General features: G+C 45.5%; 1 long non-coding RNA gene across 1 annotated transcript; it reads left to right on the top strand.

Annotated features, from left to right (window-relative positions):
- Positions 1–13,991: 13,991 nt before the first annotated feature.
- Positions 13,992–19,639, top strand: LOC122686916. The gene is made up of 3 exons (XR_006338944.1): positions 13,992–14,092; positions 14,385–14,654; positions 19,359–19,639. It is a non-coding gene; the product is annotated as an uncharacterized LOC122686916 (long non-coding RNA).

Below are 19,639 nucleotides of genomic sequence, written 5' to 3'. Positions count from 1 at the left end.
GAAAAAAAATTCCCAGTCACTTGGTTAGTCTGTTTCCATATACATCCTATAACTCAGAGCTTCCTGTCCTTTTGCCAGGAAAAAAAACTTCTGAAATAATAGATGAATCTAAAGTACTAGCTATAATCTGATGGCTTTACCCACATGACCTTTTAGCCATCTCGCTGTCACTGTTCCTGGGGAAATTTTTGTTAAGACCAGAATTTTTACTCATTGCTCCTTTCTGTTAAAAACATATAATTACTCTTGGAAAGAACTTAAACTTTTGTTAGTCCCCTCAGAGTGCTTACTCTGCATCCTAGTGTTTATTGGGTTTTTGCCGTGTACTTTATAACCACAATGAGTCTCAATATGTGATGGTCTAATAAACAAGCCTCACTTGAACCTTATTATTGAAAGCTATTCTAGACTCCAAACCTTTGACTTAGTATTGGGCTGTTTTGTGTATTTATTCAACCTTAGAACTTGTAACCAAAATGACCTGAGCCCTGGTATTACAGGCTAATTGAATACTTATTATTAGAAGGCAGCTTTCATCGGATAAATACGGATATTGCTCAAATGGGTAGTATAATGTAACACCCAGCACTTACTAAGGCAAAGCTGTTCACACTCATCTCTCAGTTAATCCTCACATCAAGGTCTCCCTAAAGAAGGCAGGTGGAAAGTAGGAAATAATCTGATATTCTGTTTTATATCACAGGAGTTGAGCTACTTGAAATCAGTTTGGAAATCTAAGCTTGGAACACTCAGAATATCACCTTGTTCCCAGGAGCCTCCTCAGTATGAAGAGTTTCCAAGTGATTTTCCCAGAGAAAAAGAGATGATAGATTCATAGGAATGTCTGAAACTTCATTTCATGTTGTAAATAGTGCATTCCTTTAAATAATGTCCCTCTGTGAGCTGTTTTGTCATGTCACCCAACCGTCTCTATCATAAAAAAATCTCAGATTTGGGAGATGACAGATCAGCAACCCAAGGCCCAGATTGCTATAAAATGTTTGATAAAGCTGAACTCTATGTTCATTGGTCAACTTATTCATTTAATAAATTATTACTGAACATCTGTACCTGCTAGATACTGCACTAAGGGCTGGTGAAAGTTAATCGCTCAGTTGTGTCTGATTCTTTGTGATCCCACAGACTGTAGCCTGCCTGGCTCCTCCGTCCATGGGATTTTCCAGGCAAGAATACTGGAGTGGGGTGCCATTTCCTTCTCCAGGGGATCTTCCTGACCCAGGGATCAAACCTGGGTCTCCTACTTTGCAGGCAGATTCTTTACATTCTTTACCAACTGAGCCACAGTAAAACAAATAAAGCTTGGCCCCTGCCCTCCCCAGGACCCTCAGGACTGCTAAAGTAAAACCAGAAACAAAATCTAGGAGATCGGTTAGATGAAGAAATGACTGAGCTCAAGAAATAACCTGTACATAACCTGTACTCCTTTTATAAAGTCACATACGCTCTAGCCCGTTTTTCTCTCCAAGCTCAGCTCCTACTATTGTGGCTCACTCCAAGCCGTAGCGGACTTTCTGTGCCCCAGAGTCAGCCTCGTCCTTCCCAACTTTGAGCCTGTGTATAGGCTGGTCCTCCTAAACGAGACATGGCTGCCTGGTCCCCCTATCACCCAGATCACACCACACGGTCACAGCCCCAGTTGTCTTCCTTGAGCTCTTCCTTGACCACCATACCACCTCCAGTTTAATTCTTCACATAGCACTGGGCATACTTGGGGGGCCCCCTTATTATTGGCTTATATGATCTTGTTTGTCTACCACCACTAAAATGGAAGCTCCTGTTTGTCTATTATGTTTCACTGTTGTGCCTAAAACAGTGCCTGGTGAAGTATCCAGTGCTCAATAAATGTGTGTGGAATAAAAGGCTGAATGATGTCAGCTGGAAAAGGAGGGAAGAATGAGGAACTGGAGGAAGAGGGGCAGGGAGGAGAGACTGAGAGATGGAAAGATTCGGAGAGAGGTCGACAAAGCAGGAAGAAGAGTAAGAGCTAGAGACAGTGAGAGAAAGTAACTGAAGCTCCAAGGACAGAGAGCAGTTTAAATACAGCAGGAGAATAAAGGGGGGTGCGGAAGAGGGCGGGGAAGGTGAAGAAGGAGCAGTGAGCAGTGGGCAGATCATCAAGACGCCTGAAATCCAGGCAAAGGCGTTTGTGTTTTATTCTATGGAACCCAATTAAGGTTTGAGCAGGGGAAGTGACAGGATCAGATTTGTGCTTCAGAAAGATCACTGTGGCTGCCGACAGAAAGCATGAATTAGAAGAGAGGAGACAGAAGAAAAATTATGTTAACAGCAAGGAATGGTCAATGTGGCAGCTTAAACAAAGGGGAGTCAGAAAGCAAGGGTTTGGCAGTGTTTTTCTAGCACTGTCAGGGAAGGAGCAGTCAATCTGCAGTCAGAACTCTGTGGCAAGCGCAGAGGAAGTAGATAATGGTGGCTACGGGCCTGGGTCTGGAGGCAGACAGACCTGGCTTTAACCTCAGATCCATCACTCTGCAGCTCATGAGATCTAGTACAAGTTGCCAATTCTAAGCCACAAGTTCCTCTCCTGTAAAGTAGGAATAAAAACTGTGAGCATGTGAACTGCTCAGCTCTCTGTCTGTTGTGTCTGGATGCTAAATAAATACTGGTTTCAAAGTGACATTATCAGGTGTGCCGTGTTAGAACCGTGAACCCTTCTAGCAACTTCCCCCATGACTGGGATGCAGTACCGACACCCCATAGTCTGCACCCTTTTTGATGTGATTCTCTGCAAGTCAGCACCTTGCCGATTATTAACTCGACTTCCTACATACCTGACTCATTAGTATCCTGGCTGCCAGTAAAAGCATATTTCCGGATGAATACTAACAAGATAATACCCTGTCTACGTTTAGACTCTTGAGTTTGGTTAGCTGGAGTCCTCTCTGGGAAACATCAGGCTCATAGAGGCACAGCCTCTAAGTCTGTGCCCGCCCGGCCCCAGGGCAGTAGTCGCGGGCTGCCCTGGACGTCGTGGACTCCCCTCAGTGATCAACCACTCTTCCACACGTAACTCTTCCAATGCTGCAAATGTCTTATTTATCTTCCCCCTCCCTCCCTCCCACCTCCCTCCTTCCCACCTCCCCTTGAAGATGGATATCCACATAGAATAAGAAATCACCAGGGCTGTTTCACAGTTCCGCGCTTCAAATGGGTCAGGAGTGATGCCCGCCGAGGCATTTGATGTGTTTTTCTTTTCATCTGTCTTTGGGGTCTGTATGTTATAGATTTAACATTTTTAGAAATTTAATAGGCTCATTTAGAGATAAATATTTAAAACGGGCCCACCCACGAGCTGCTTTAACTGTACCTTACTGCAGCATTATCACAGAGGCTTCAAACCTCAGGGGCCCAGAAACCTTTTAACACTCTGTTTAGTAAACGATGAACTTGGTTGGTGATCTGAGCTCACTCTCCCTTAGTGCAGATCAGCCTGCCGAGGCGAGTGATACTTGAGTCATTTGAATGTCAGCCTAAAAGCACGAAGGTCCCTGCCACACATCATCAGCGCCCCAGGTCATTTACACTTGTGATTGTCTTACTTCACAGCCCAGGGCCTTCCCCAAGCCGCTGTCGTTCTGACCCCAAGGCCGCCCTTCACAGCCTCCTGACTCCAATCCCCACATCCTCTTTCAAGCCAACGCACAGCAGAAGTTGACCTTGTTCCATCAACCACTTACCCACACAGACCCAATTAATCTCTGGTTGCCAGTCAATCTACCTCACTCCCCTCCCTGAATACTGTAGAATCTCACAGAATGGATGCTTGGGCTGCGTTTGCCTCCACATGGGACGAGCTGTGGCTGAAGCACAGATGCTGCCTATGGAAGGATTTGAGGGTCCTGAAGACCACAGGCCTCTTCTTGTGGAGTGTTAGGGTGTGGGAACCTCCCCGGCCCCTTTCCTTTGCTCCTCAGGGCGCTTTCCAAGGATAAGAAATTCCCGGGTCATTAACAATTGCTTCTAACCCAGGAGTCTGCTCTAGGGCAAATTCCACACCAAAATAACGGGATATGGATGGTAACAGGTGCCAAGAAGGCATTCTGGGTGTCTGAAGAGGTATGAGGGTGCCGGGTGCCTGTGCATGGTGGGGGTCCCAGGGAGTTCAACCATGGCTGGATTTGGCTTCAGTCGGGGACACGAAAACATAAACCAGTTGGTGTTTCAACATATGGAGGACAGAGGTATATTAATATAATGAGGACTGAGTTTAGCAGTCAGAGTTGAGAACGTTCAAAATGTATGCAGATCACTTGCAAGATGGTAACAATTGTCTCCATGAGAGGCCTGTGTCAGCTCGGACCTGGATTTGATGACCTGCTCACCCACAAGCCGAGTGAAGCTTGGACTTGGGGAACAAGGCCTGAAAAGAAAGATGGCCTTGCTCCCGGAAGGAGAGACTCGAGCAGAGAGGAAGCTCAGTGGTCCCATACCCCTTCTGACACCAGGAACAGCGACCCAGGTCACCATCCCTGGAGTCTGTGAGGCCCAGCCATTGTGACAACAGCTGGGAAGATACTTGGATCCTGTGGTAGGCAGAAGAAGGCTCCCACCACTAAACGCATCCATGTCTTATTCCCCGGAAACTTTGAATATGTTAAATCACATGGTAAATGAGAATTAAAGTTACAAATGGAAAGTTAGGGTCTCAATCAGCCGACTGGGTGACAGGCAAGATTATTCTGGAGTATCTGGGTAGCCAAAGGCAGCCATAAAGTCTTCAAAATTAGACGAGGGACGCAGAAGAGGAGGTCAGAGTGATGATTGCAGAAGGACATGGGCTTCCCTGGTGGCTCAGTGGTAAAGAATCTTCCCACCAATGCAGGAGACACAGGTTCAATGCCTGGACCAGGAAGATCCCCCGTCCCAAGGGGCAAGTGAGCACGTGGGCCACAACTATTGAGCTTGTGCTCTAGAGCCCGGGAATCGCAACTGCTGAGCCGCGAGCCACACTTCTGAAGCCTGGACGCCTAGAGGCCCTGCTCAGCAGCCAGAGAAGCGCCCGCGGTGAGAAGCCCACACACTGCATCCAGAGAAAAGCCATCACAGCAACGAAAACCTAGCACAATCAACAGCAACAGAAAAGACTGGCTTCACCCCTACGGCTGCTTTTGCAGATGGAAGGAGACCACAGAGGCGGGAGGAGTCTGCAATGGATTCTCCCCTGGAGCTGCGAGAAGGAACACAGTCCTGTGGATGCCTTGACTGTGACCCACGTGAGACCCACACTGAACTTAAAATCCATATAGCGTGTAAAATAGTACACGTGTATTGTTTTCAGTGACTCAGTTTTACCTGTTACAGCAGTCACAGGAGACCAGCACCCCTCCCTCCCAAGAGGGAGCTCCAGATGCCCTCTCACCAGGGATAATTTGTCCAAAGTAGTGAATCATTTTTCAGTCTCTGAGGCAAGCACCTGCTCAGCTTTAACCAAAAGCTAAAAGCTTCCCAATTCCACTCTCTTTTGGCAGGTACTGTGTAAACCAGCTCCTCCGTGGCTGCAGGCGTTCAGAAGCCCTGCGTGGGCAGCTAAGGGAAGAGCATCCATTATTGGAAGTCAATGGGAAACTTACCTTAGAACTTTTCAGCCCGCTACTTCAAAAGAAGAGCTAAACACGAAGGGCGTTGTTAGCAATCCGACTGCGCAGCTTTAGGAAAACAAATGCAGAGACAAAACGTGTCCTATATCTCAAGTTTACCTTTATTGTTCCAAAGAATAGCAGGGATCTTAGAAGACTGTCATCTTAAAGCGCCATGTGTGGAGTTAGAGATGGAGTGGCAGTATTAATGGAATTGCCTTGCTTTAGTAGGTTTAGGGAAAATCCTCAACATTATTTTCCTGCCGCTTTCTAAATTAAATTTATAAGAAATATTATGTATCCTGCTGTGCAGTGTGAAAGCTGTGTTCTTGTAAAGGGCTTATAATCATATTAAAAAGCTGGAGGGTGAAGTTTGTTCATGCCATCAAAGTCACAAAGTAAAAAATAGAGTCTCACATTGTGCATTTTTATAATGGTAATACCTTTTGGCGTATAAAACACCACAAAGTGCTTTCCTGATACTGTTCCGTTAATCCTCAGAACATCCCCACTGGGGAAGTATATTTTTATCTCCACTTTGCATATGGGAAAACTGAGGCACAGCGAGGGTCGGCAATTTGCCTCGGCCTGCCGGTGGGTTGGCAGCACAGCTGGCTTCGAAACTCCAGGATCTTAGCCCGAAGATGACTCACGCCATTCATCAGAAGACAGTCCTCTCGCTAATCTACCTTTCTGCAGGTACAGACGCAGCTCCAGGAGGACTTCAGCATCGCTCAAATTTTATCTTCAGGTTCTTCAAGAAAAAAGTCCTAGAGACAGATATTTTTGTTAATTCCACTATATCTGCTTAAAATATTCATGAACAGTCAGTAGCTTGGGGTGGGAGGGTTCAGAGCGGGGGCATTTTGCAAAGTGAGTGGGAACGTGGATGCTTGGGGAAAAGCCGATGAGGACAGGCTCTGGAGAGCTGCAGCAGGACCGGCAGGGCCAGCCACTCCCACGGCGGCCCTCCAGCCAGGAGCACAGGTCTCCCGCAGACCAGGGGACAGTGTTTTCAGGGAGCCACGGGCGGTCAGGAAGCTCCGGGCAGAGAGGTCACTCCTCTTTTTCTGCAGACTTAGATTTCAGCCTGGCTCATAAGCCACTGCTTGGCAGGCTATCAACTGACTCTCAAGATCCCCAGTCTTGAGCATCTTGAGAGAAAACTACAGTGATTTAAAATCTCTAGCTCTGCCCCATGCCCTTGAAGAAGTTCAGTTCAGTTCAGTTCAATCGCTCAGTCATGTCTGACTCTTTGTGACCCCATGAATCGCAGCATGCCAGACCTCCCTGTCCATTACAAACTCCCAGAGTTTACTCAAACTCATGCCCATCGAGTCGGTGATGTCATCCAGCCATCTCATCCTCTGTCGTCCCCTTCTCCTCCTGCCCCCAATCCCTCCCAGCATCAGGGTCTTTTCCAATGAGTCAACTCTTCACATGAGGTGGCCAAAGTATTGGAGTTTCAGCTTCAGCATCAATCCTTCCAATGAACATCCAGGACTGATCTCCTTCAGGATGGACTGATTGGATCTCCTTGTAGTCCAAGGGACTCTCAAGAGTCTTCTCCAACACCACAGTTCAAAAGCATCAATTTTTCGGTGCTCAGCTTTCTTCACAGTCCAACTCTCACATCCATACATGACCACTGGAAAAACCATAGCCTTGACTAGATGGACCTTTGTTGGCAAAGTAATGTCTCTGCTTTGTAATATGCTATCTAAGTTGCTCATAACTTTCCTTCCAAGGAGTAAGCATCTTTTAATTTCATGGCTGCAATCACCATCTGCCATGATTTTGGAGCCCCCCAAAATAGTCTGACACTGTTTCCACTGTCTCCCCATCTATTTCCCATGAGGTGATGGGACCAGATGCCATGATCTTAGTTTTCTGAATGTGGAGCTTTTAAGCCAACTTTTTCACCCTCCTCTTTCACTTTCATCAAGAGGCTTTTTAGTTCCTCTTCACTCTCTGCCATAAGGGTGGTGTCATCTGCATATCTGAGGTTATTGATATTTCTCCCAGCAATCTTAATTCCAGCTTGTGCTTCTTCCAGCCCAACATTTCTCATGATGTACTCTGCATATAAGTTAAGTAAGCGGGGTGACAGTATACAGCCTTGACGTACTCCTTTTCCTATTTGGAACCAGCCTGTTGTTCCATGTCCAGTTCTAACTATTGCTTCCTGACCTGCATACAGATTTCTCAAGAGGCAGGTCATGTGGTCTGGTATTCCCATTTCCTTCAGAATTTTCCACAGTTCATTGTGATCCACACAGTCGAGGGCTTTGGCGTAGTCAATAAAGCAGAAATAGATGTTTTTCTGGAACTCTCTTGCTTTTTCGATGATCCAGCGGATATTGGCAATTTGATCTCTGGTTCCTCTGCCTTTTCTAAAACCAGCTTGAACATCTAGAAGTTCTCGGTTCACGTATTGCTAAAGCCTGGCTTGGAGAATTTTGAGCATTACTTTACTAGTGTGTGAGATGAGTGCAATTGTGTGGTAGTTTGAGCACTCTTTGGGATTGCCTCTCTTAGGGATTGGAATGAAAACGGACCTTTTCCAGTCCCGTGGCCACTGCTGAGTTTTCCAAATTTGCTGGCATATTGAGTGCAGCACTTTCACAGCATCATCTTTCAGGATTTGAAATAGCTCAACTGGAATTCCATCACCTCCACTAGCTTTGTTCGTAGTGATGCTTTCTAAGGCCCACTTGACTTCACATTCCCGAATCCCCTCCTCTGTGCTCATCCCCTTGGCCATGTGTTCCTGAGAGACAGAAACAAAGGCTTGAGCATCTTACAAACAATAGACTGAGTAAGTGCCTTTTTAAGCCCTGTGGTGCTGGGCTTAGTCGCTCAGTTGTGTCCTCTTTGCGACCCCGTAGACTAGAACCCACCAGGCTCCTGGGTCTATGGGATTCTCCAGGCAAGAATAGTGGAGTGGGTTGCCATGTCCTCCTCCAGGGGATCTCCCCAACCCAGGGATAGAACCCAGGTCTCCTGAACTGCAGGCAGATTCTTTACCAGCTGAGTTATGTGCAGGCATGAATCTCAGCATGTCGCTCCTTCAGCCCCACTAGAACTAGACTGACCCTGTTGTTACCCAGGACAAAAAGTTGTCCACTTAGGCCAAACCACTAGTGAGTGGCGGGGCGTGGATTCCATTCAGGGCTGACAGGACTTGCCTACCTGCTTTGAACCACCACACAGCCCCTTCACTGCCAATGAAGGTCTATATAGTCAAAGCTACGGTCTTTCCAGCAGTCATGTATGGATGTGAGAGTTGGACCATAAAGAAGGCTGAGCACCAAAGAACTGATGCTTTTGAACTGTGGTGCTCAAGAAGACTCTTGAGAGTCTCTTGGACTGCAAGGAAATCCAACCAGTCAATCTTGAAAGAAATCAACTCTGAATATTCATTAGAAGGACTGATGCTGAAGCTGAAGCTCCAATACTTTGGCCACCTGATGCAAAGAGCTGACTCATCGGAAATGATCCTGATGCTGGGAAAGATTGAGGGCAGGAGGAGAAGGGGAAGACAGAGGATGAGATGGTTGGATGGCATCACCGACTCAATGGACATGAGTTTGAGCAAACTCTGGGAGATGGTGAGGGACAGGGAAGCCTGGCATGCTGCAGCCCATGGAGTCTTGAAGAGTTGGACATGACTTGGTGAGTGAACAATAGCAACAACAATTGCTCCTTCTGATGTCCTGTGACTCTGCCAACCCCAAATAGTGATGTAGTCAGCGTCATTTGCTATTTGTGTCTTTCTTTGTTGTTCCACCAACAAACCTGGTGCACCTGCCATATCTTGTTTAGGTTAATGACATTTAATCCTCAACATCCTTTAATAAAAATATCAGGACGTTGTTCCCAGTTCTTCTTCCTGAGAACTTATTTAAGACAAAGATAGTCAATTTATTTGGACAATTAACATTTTCTATTCCTTTTCTTCCTTTGCCCATATGCTCTATGTGTCACTAACTGTGTTGCAAATGCTCAATTGTTCTGAGTTATTTATACAAATAGTTGATTGACTAGCAGCACAGAAGCACATTTTATTTTTTTTTTTACTGCAGTGTAGTTGATTTACAATGTGTTAGTTTCAAGCGCAGAGCAAAGTGAATGAGTTAAACATCTACGTATATCCACTCTTAGGTTCTTTTCAGAAGCTAATTTTAGAGCACAGTCTCCATTCCAGGATTAGGATTACCCACAGGGAGATGAGCGGCTTGTTCACCGGTTCCCTCCTGGACCGGGTACGTGTCTCCCAGTCGTTTCTCACACAGGGTGTTGGGCCACCCCGAGTGTCTCCCAGACCTGCCGGCCGAGCCCCGCCATCTCCTCTCTTTTGCATCATGCCTGTCCCAGTGGCTCCGTGACGCCAGCACTGCGGCTCTGTCCAGGAGTTCCTGCTGGCCACACGCAAGCTCAGCGGGAGAAGGGAACGGTCAGAGGTGCTGGGGAGTGACCATCCCTGGCACAGCCCTAACCAGCTACGAACTGAGTTGAGTGGATCAGAGTCCAACCTCTGGGGGCTCTCAGGGAGAATGCACCACCTTCCAGAGGCCCTTACAGGATGCAACCCAGCTGCCCACAGAAGTGACCTGCCCTCTAACACACCCTTCAGTTTCCCATCTCCTTTCCCCACTCCTTGTTGGGGGGTCCCTGGAATAACTTCCCCAATAACCTCAAGGTTGGCTTCTGGGCATCCCCAACTTAACTCACCCATGTTTCCTAGACTTCTGTCTTCCTTTGTCATCTAAAATATCCACCTACTGAGCTGCACAGGGCCTTGCAAATCACCCCGCTGCTGACAGACCTCTGGAGAGTGGAGGCATGGCAAGTAGGCAGGACTCTGGCCCTTTTCTTCAGTTACAGCAGGGGTCTCTGTGTGTTTCCCGCTCACTTTCCCAGTAACATCCCAGCTGAAATGAAGACTCTACACCTTGAAAAAGTTGCTTGAAAACCATGGATCTAGGGAAATAGATTTCACCATAGGGGAACCCCATCAGTATTAGTTTCCAATTGCTGCTGTAACAGATTTCCAGGAACTTAAGACCACAGAAATTCATTCTCTCAGTTCTGGAGACAGAAGTTTGAAAAAAGGTGTCAGCTGGGCCACACTACCTCCAAAGGCTCTGTGGGAGGATCTGTTCTGCCTCCTCCAGTGTCTGGTAGCTTCAGACACTCCTTGTTTTGTGACAGCGTCACTCCAGCCTTGGCCTCCATCTTCACACGGCCTTGTCCACTGGGTTTGCATCTTCTTACTTTTTGATGTTGAAGCTGAAACTCCAATAATTCGGCCACCTGATGTGAAAAACTGACTCATTTGAAAACACCCTGATGCTGGGAAAGATTGAAGGCAGGAGGAGAAGGGGGTGACAGAGGATGAGATGGTTGGATGGCATCGCCAACTCAATGGACATGAGTTTGAGTAAACTCCGGGAGTTGGTGTTGGACAGGGAGGCCGGGTGTGCTGCAGTCCATGGGATTGCAACTGAGTGACTGAACTGACCTGAACTGAACTTTTTGTATTATACAAGGACAGTTATCATTGGATTTAAGGCACACCTAGATAATCCAGGATGATCTCAATTCATTTATATCTGCAGAGATCCTTTTTCCAAGTAAGATGTTCCCCACAGGTTCTTGAGATTAGAATGTGGACAGATCTTGCCATTCAACCCATGACATCATCCATGGTGTCTTTGGCCATCATGGCACAAACCAGGAATGATTAGCAATTCCTCCCCTCACAAGGCAGCTGATTCCATCCTTGCTAAACTCATAAAGATAGCCCTTGTAATGTGCCAATACTGTGCCCAACTCTGCTCTCTATAACTACCCCCTGCTGTCCTGCTTCTGGAGATACCCAAGGGAAATTCAGTTCCTTTCCAATGAGATTAATGAATAAAGCTGAACCTAAAAATTTTAGGTCAGAGAAATATGGAAGTTTGTGGCTTCAGGGCAATCTGGATAACTAATTCAACCTAATCCATCAGTTATTACGTGTTTCTGCATCGCACAGTGGTGGATGGTACAGAAGATTCAAAGGTGGATAAAAGAATCCAGGATCTGCAGTATATGAGCATCTAGGGGCCACAGGACACGCACTCACAATCTTACAGAAGTAACGACTAGACAAGGGGAAGGTGATGGAGGTCATAACGGAGGGTTAACAAAGTGTGCTGGGAGTTGGGGGACAGAGGGGGTACATTTCCATCCTCTCCAAACTGTTCTCCACACAGAAACCAAAACAAAGTTTTTTTGTTGTTGCTCTGTTCTGTTTTAATTGGAGCATATTCTCTCAGGTTCAAAACTATACAAGTGATTTTTCATGAAAAAAAAACCAAACTCCTCGTATGGTCTCCAAAGCCCCTCCAGACTGGGCTCTGCCTGCCTGTCAGCCTTGCACTGTGCACATTCCCCCTTGCTTTCTGAGAAGGCACCAGTCACATGAATCCACATCAGTCCCTCAACCTTGTCTAGCTCTGTTTTGCCCCAGGGTCACCTCCCCAGGGCTCCCCAAGCCTGGAACCCTTTTAATCCCCATTTTTTTCACCATTTAGTTCTCAGCCTCTCTTGATTCTTTCATTTAAGTTGGGTCTCCTGTCATAATCTCTTCTAGCACTTATGAAGTTTGCCATCACATGCCTAGATGTGTGGTTGTTCGATGTGATTTTTCTATGTGGTAGTGAGTTTATCAGGGCCATTATTTCCACAATGCCCACATGGCTCATCACAGAGCCTGGGTGATAGATGCTCAGTCAAGACATTTGCCAAACAAGTGATTCAAAGGTCAAGTGATTCAAGAGCAACTAGACAAAAGTTTTATTCCATAGGTGACATTTGAGGAAAATTTTGAAGAAATGGTAGGATTGGGGCAGGAAAAACCTTACAGGAGAGTGAGGAATATATAAGTGGGAAGTTCAGGGCTTAATGTTTGGAAAGTGGCAAATTACAAAGTTTGGTTGTAATATGAGAATAAGTCAAGGACATGAATCAGCCGAATTTCCATAAGTGGCCAAATGGCAAAGATGTTAGGCTTTGTGAGCTGAGGTGTCTCTGTGGCAACAATTCAACTCCGCCACAGCAGTGTGAAAAGTGACATGGATGGCATGTGAATAGGTGGGTGTGCTTGTATTCTAATACAGTTTCGTTTACAAAACAGGTGATGGACCGCATTTGGCTAACGGATTGCAGCCTTCTGGTCCAGGGAATAATGAGAGGGCTAACATTCTCCTGAGGTGGTGCAGCACCCCAAATCCTAAACTGTGATTCAGTGAGTTACTAGGCAGGTAATATGCCCACATACGGCCCATAGAGCCATAGCAAGCTTTCGGATTAAAAAAAGGTAATGACTAGAGTGGTTTTTCAATATGATTAATCTGGGGCATCCTCCAATGAACTGAAGCAGAAGAGATTAGAGACACAGAGAGGGGTAGTTGGGTGTCTATTGTAATAATAACAATCTAGGTAAGAGAAGGTAAGAGTCTTACCTGAAAAGATTGAACATGAGGTGATAAGGGAAACTGAGACATTGAGTCTGATGTCTTTATCCTGGGTTTGAAAACAGTGCAAGGCTGGTAGGGAAGGCGCCAGGAAGTGTCAGCTGAGTCCCTACGTGTGCAGTCTAAGGTGTGAGAGCGCATCAGTGGGGGATCCAGCAGACAGAAAGTTTAGCGTTCAAGCCAGGGCTCTGGGCTGTGGCTGAGTCTGTGCCCGGAGGGAGGGCGTGGTGCCCCAGGACACACTGGCGACGCCCTTCCCTGAGGCACCGATCGGAGGAGGAAGGCGACCGGGCCACCGAGGCCCAGGAGGCAGGCGGGGAGGGTTCACAGGAAAGGCACAATCAGGCCGGAACAAATCTGCCTCCAGAAGCGAGCAAAAAGCAAACCTGTCTCTGGAAGTATTTTAAAAATTATATTCACAACATGGTGCATTAACCAGAAATGATGCACAAAAATTAGCGGCGTGAGCCTGGCCTTAAGGTTGGCCCTGCCCTAGTCCATTCTAGAGCGTGCATGGCAAAGAACGTGACACAGAAAAGCGACAGACCTATTTGCTTTCTTTATCCTAGGCAGCATCGCCTGCTGCAAACGACCTGAAAACATCCAATAATCTGTTCATTTGCTCGAGTCTCTCCCTGAGACTGCATTGCTGGGTGATTCATCAGGGCCGCGGGGGCAGCACGGGGGCGTTCTCTGCGTTTGCTCCGATGCTCCGGTGCCAAAGCACATCATCAGGGCTGAAGGCAGTGTTTCCTCGGAAAACAGTGGCTCGTGGTTACCACCAGCCTGTTGGCACGTAACGGGGGAGATGACTGGCGCTAACGCGAGAACTGAGCGTTTACTTCCGCCCCCGTCTGTCCCTTCAGCGGGAGCCTGGCCGCTCCGCGCGCTCAGGCTGCCGTGCATTCCCAGGAGGAGCGCGCCGAGTCTGTTCTCACAACAAAGACTCGGCTGAAGGTAACATCAGGAGGGACAATGTCCGATGGCAGAGGGCTGACAAAGGCTGACTTCACTGGGTTTTTCACTTCCCGCTAAGTCAAAGGCATTTGACCGCAGGTTCGTGTGGTGAGGCCGGCAGAGAAATTAGTGGTAGGAGAGCAATGATCTCAAATAACCTTTCCTGGAAAGGCCCCGATTTATCCTCACATGCTGACCCCTGCACACTTACCAGGTACTCTTGGATGTACACTACTGTTTATTAGTTTCTCTGGATTCTCTTTGTGAAAAATGTACCATTCTGCATTTTTAGGGGGAGAAAAATAAAAAATCTTCGGCCTCATTGCCGGGGCTTTTACAATCAAGAAGTAGAAACCTTGTTTCGAAGTCGAAGCTGATGAGAGCTTGCCCCGTAGTAGATGAGATGTGAGGCTCCGTGTCTGCAGAGGGAGAGATGGAGACAGCGCTCTCTGCTCACTGCGGCTCTCCGTCACCAGAGAATCCTCACTCCGCCACCTGACAAGAAAGGCCCGCAGCCGGGAACAGCCTTGCTGCCAGCGAAAAACAACTGCTACCAATTCAGGTAACAGTGCGTGGGATTTTCAGTGTCACCCGGCTACAGAATGATGAGTCAGGCATTTCTCTAGAATGACTTTCCATGGAGTCTCTCCGTGAATATCTTTCAAATTTTAACAACACTACAGCGCTGCAAGTGTAAAAGTTACGAGGCCATAAACTGAGCTGTGCTAAGCCTTTCACCTTTGCCCCTCCGCATCCATTTTCCCACCGCTCTGTGCTGCAGGAGAAGCTTTCCCCCCAAGCTCCTCTTTCTCTGGCTTCTGACTGGGCTTGTCCAACAGAAGGCACAACAGGAAACAGGAGGGAAGGGGGAGCAGGGTACAGGTCCCTTCCTTGTGGGGGGCTGGGGCTGCTTCCCCATCCCCTGCTGGCTTCTTTGTACCTGCCCACACCTCTGGAAGCAGTCCCTTTACTAATTTCTCTTCTGTGAAACCCTTTAAAGACGCTATTGCTTTCCTGATTGCTCCCTGAAGGAAACCACAGCAATATTTTAATGATACTCATTGTAAAGTATGTAAAGGGGAGTATGGAAATAACTACATATTTCCTAGTCACAACTTTAACAGGACTATCGAGAAACTTGATAGAATAACTTAATAGAAACTTGATAGACTAATTCTTAATTTCATCTAGAAGAAAAAATATTCAAGAACATGGGTAGAAATTTTCTGAAAAAATATTTAAAAAGCAAAAGTGATGAGTGATGTCTCAATTTGGCTGACACTTCCATTGATTTTAAAACTTCACTAATTGAAACAAATTAACACTTGTGCAAGAAGACAGATTAGTTAAAGAAAATAGAGAGCTTAGAAATCCACACAAGAAAAAACAGGAATACTATTAATATTTAGGAATATATTTTATGAAAATGGAAGTATTTCCAGTCCTTAAGGAAAATAATGATTCCTTAATAAAAGGTGTTAGGGCAGCTGGCCACCATTTGTAAAAAAATAAAAAGCCGGATTCCCAACTTTATTTCTTATATCACAACTAATTGAAAGGGAATCAATCATTTTAAGGAGAAAAAACAACCAATAAAAATACTAGAAGAACACATATTTATAATCTTGAACAAATGTGAATAGGTGTTTCTAATTATGTCAAGGAAAATATGAAATAATAGTTTTCAGTCTTAATTGCTATGAATTGTTATGTAAAATACAAAATTCTGTATACTTAAAAAAAACTAATAGGACATATACTAAGAAAAAAATATTGACAGAACTTAGTGGCACTATTGTAGAATAAAAAGCCTGAAATTGTTTTCCCCTGAAAAAAATTAGAAATGCTGGATTAACAGTTTTTAAGCTCTTTAAAATGTATTACTGGGCTGGGAAAAGCACAGTAGTTTGCAAAGGTCAAAAGTGGAATCGTAGAGCCCTGCGAGATATGTGAGGGCTGAAACAGTTTTCTCTCTGAAGGTGTCTGCCAACCCTAGTGACCCAGATCTCTTTTTTGTTGCTTGTACCAGGACAAGGTAGAGCAAGGACGTGACTGGGACCACTATACCTTTATTGTAAAAGTGAATGAGAACTAAGGGCTGTTGTGTGCCAGGAGAGAGCAAAGAAACTTGCCTGTCACTGCCTTGGCACTGCATGGACAAATCTATTTCCAATGAATGGAAAAATCCTACCCTGAGGATTGGCCAGCCCTCCCAGGGTTCTGCAGTCAGAATTCTCATTATCTGGTGCAGTTAGTCTGAAAACACTTCCAGCTGGCCGTAGCCTCAGGCAACTGGCAGAAGCAAGTACAGATCCTCTCTGTAGGCATACAAATTCAGCCTAAACCTCAAAGAACTCCAGAGAGAAGATTCCAAAGAAAATAAGCTCACATTCAAAAGTAAAGGAAATAAAACACCAAAAGGAAGAGCCAGCAGATACAAACTGGCAAGATGTTTAGACATAAGAATTATCAGATGCTAACTCTAAAATAATGTGTTTAATATGTGTAGATAAATAAAGGAGAAGCCTGAAAATATGAGGAAGGAATAAGAGGCTACTAGATGCAACCAAGCAGACCTGAAAAAGAAGTGAACAGCTTTCTACAATGAACCATGTAACAGTCAATGTTAAAAACAGTGGATGGATTAAACAGAAAATTAGACACAGCTGGAGAGAAATTGGAAGAAATTATACAAAGCATGGCTAAGAGACAAAGAAAACTGACAACGTCTTGGACATATCTGGGCTTCCCTTGTAGCTCAGTAAAGAGTCTGCCTGCAATGCAGGAGACCTGGGTTCAATTCCTGGGTCGGGAAGATCCCCTGGAGAAGGAAATGGCAACTCACTCCAGTATTCTTACCTGGAGAATCCCATGGAGAGAGGAGCCTGGCGGGCTGCAGTCTATGGGATATATCTAATAAGAGTTCCCAAAATGATAGATAGAAGAGAAACAATACTCAATAAGAAAACAGCCATAAGTTTTTAGAATTGTGGATTGACAGCAAAACTCAAATTCAGGAAATTAAATGAATCTTGGGGAGACTAAATAAAAACAAAGCCACACCTATGTAAGTCATAGTGAAATTGCAGAATCTCAAAGATAAATCTAAAAAATATTCAGCAAGAAAAGCATTAGAGCTAAAAGATTTAGCTCTAAAAGATTAGCTCTAAAGAACAGCAGTTAGACTGAACTAGTGTCTCAATAGCAACAATGCAATTTGTGGAATAATATCATCATTGTACTAAAAGAAAATATGCAAATGTAAAATCTATCTTTCAGGAATGAGAACAGTATAAAGAGAACTTCTCAAAAACTGAGTTTACTACTGATAAAACTACTTACTTTACTACTTAGTTCTCACGAAATGAAATTCTGAAGGCACGTGCAAAATGATTCCAGAAGAGTTTGAAATAAAAAAGAAATGACACTGGTAAATATAAGATAAATTAAAAAATTGTGTGAAACAGTGAAACACTAATTTATGAAATTAAAGAAAGATTACATGTACTTTTGAAGAGTTCAGCAGATGTTAAAGTACTTAAGGAGTTGTATTATTTGGAAGAAGAGTGAAACAATAGAATATATAAATATATACATATATATATATATTCCTATGTGGCGCTAGTGTTAAACAACCAGCCTGCCAGTGCAGGAGATGTTAAGAGATACGGGTTCCATCCCTGGGTTAGGAAGATCCCCTAGAGGAGGAAATGGCAACCCACTCCAGTATTCTTGCCTGGAGAATCCCATGGACAGAGGAGCCTGGAGGACTACCGTCCATAGAGTTGCACAGAATCGGACATGACTGAAGCGACTTAGCACTAGCATGTTATCTGCACGTGGTGCCCGGCACAGAGCCTTGTGATCTTCTGAGTGATAAGACCACAAAGAACATCCCTTGTTTTAACGTTTAGTCTTTGACCACATCCCTGATACAAGGCTTGGAAACTCTTGTAAATTCTTAAGTGACAAGAGCACTTGGAGTATGTTTTGTTCTAATGAGGCGACTCCATGTGTGTTCCTGGATGGAGGCTGTTCACCAGAAAGACGGAGCCATGAAGAGAAGCGTGGAATTTGCAGCCTTACCCCACTTTCCGCAGAGAAGGTAGAGAGGCTGGAGATGGCATCGGTAATTGATCACGCCTACGTGAGAAAGCCTCCATAAAATCCCAGTAGTTGGGAGTTTGGAGAGTTTTCAAGGTTGCTGAACTCATCCACCCTGGGAAGATACCCCAACTCCAGGGCGAGAGAAGGTCCTGTGCTTAGGGCCCTCCTGGACCTTGCCTTAGGTACCTTGTCATCTATCATGGAAACTGTGATCTCCAGCTGGTGCACACAAAATTCAGAAAACTTGTGGAGATTGGACTCCAAGCGTGACCACTAGTCTGGGTTCAGCGGAGTCACCAGCAGGATGGACTTGCAAGGACTCCTCGACTGTCCAGAGCAGGACTGGGGGAGGCCTGGGCAGACTGCTTCTCAGCAGCACCTTCAGGAGCTGAAGGAGCAATTGGTGCAGATGAAAAAAATTCGGATTAAGAGCCCAGAGCCCCTCCCAGTTTGCCCTGCATGTTTCAGCCTGAGGACCTTGTGTGACCTCACGGAGCGGTGAGAGGGAGCCCTCAGGGCATCTGTGAGAGAGGCTCCACTGGCTGTACTCACAACTTCTGACAGAAGAGTCAAGGAACAGGGTTTTTTTGTCTGAAAACATGTAAGAAAAATCATTTCATCCCAAAATGTTAGTGGTGATGATTTTCAGTGAAATTTAAGGTATTTGCCTTCATTTTTTGCATTTATAATTGCATTTATAATATTTAATTTTTATATTAAATAAAATTGCATTTATAATATTTACATAAAACCAAGATATGTATAAAACTAAACTTATCTGACTATAGGACATTTAAAAGGGAATTTTCTGTGTTTTGCAAAGGCCAGTGTTTGTAATTCCCTAGAGGTCTGTCCTGAGACCATTTTTTTTTGTAGTTTCTAATGTTTTAACTGAGTTTCCTAAGGTGGACTGTATTTATGAACCATCAAGCCCCATCTGTGTTGCTGCTGTCCCTGTCTTTCCTCCATGGTAAGTATTTAGCAATCACTCTTCCCTCAGGAGATCATTTTAACATCACAAATGTGTCTTATAATGTTTTACAACTGTGTCATTGTTCAACAAAGGACCCTTATATTGTGGGCCCTTCTGTAATGATTAACACATGGAAATGGGGCTTCCCTGGTGGCTCAGTGGTAAATAATCCACCTGTTAATGCAGGGGCCACCTGTTCAGTCCCTGGTCCAGAAGATCCCACGTGCCACAGAGCAAGTGAGCTTTGGACTGCAGCTACTCAGCCCGAGCGCCAGAGCCAGCAGGCCGCAGCTGCTGAAACCTGCGGGCCCGAAGCGCGCACTCGGCAACGAGAAGCCCTGGCAGGGAGGAGGCCTCACTGCGACTGGGGAGCAGCCCCTGCTTGCTGCAACAGGAGAAAAGCCCATGCAGCAACTAAGACCTGGTACAGCTAATATGAAAGTAATAATACATGAACTTTAAAAATA

This window comes from Cervus elaphus, chromosome 30 (assembly GCF_910594005.1).
Source record: "Cervus elaphus chromosome 30, mCerEla1.1, whole genome shotgun sequence".
NCBI lineage: Eukaryota > Metazoa > Chordata > Mammalia > Artiodactyla > Cervidae > Cervus > Cervus elaphus.
Note: the sequence above shows the minus strand (reverse complement) of the source record. Positions and strands in the feature narration are given on the sequence as shown.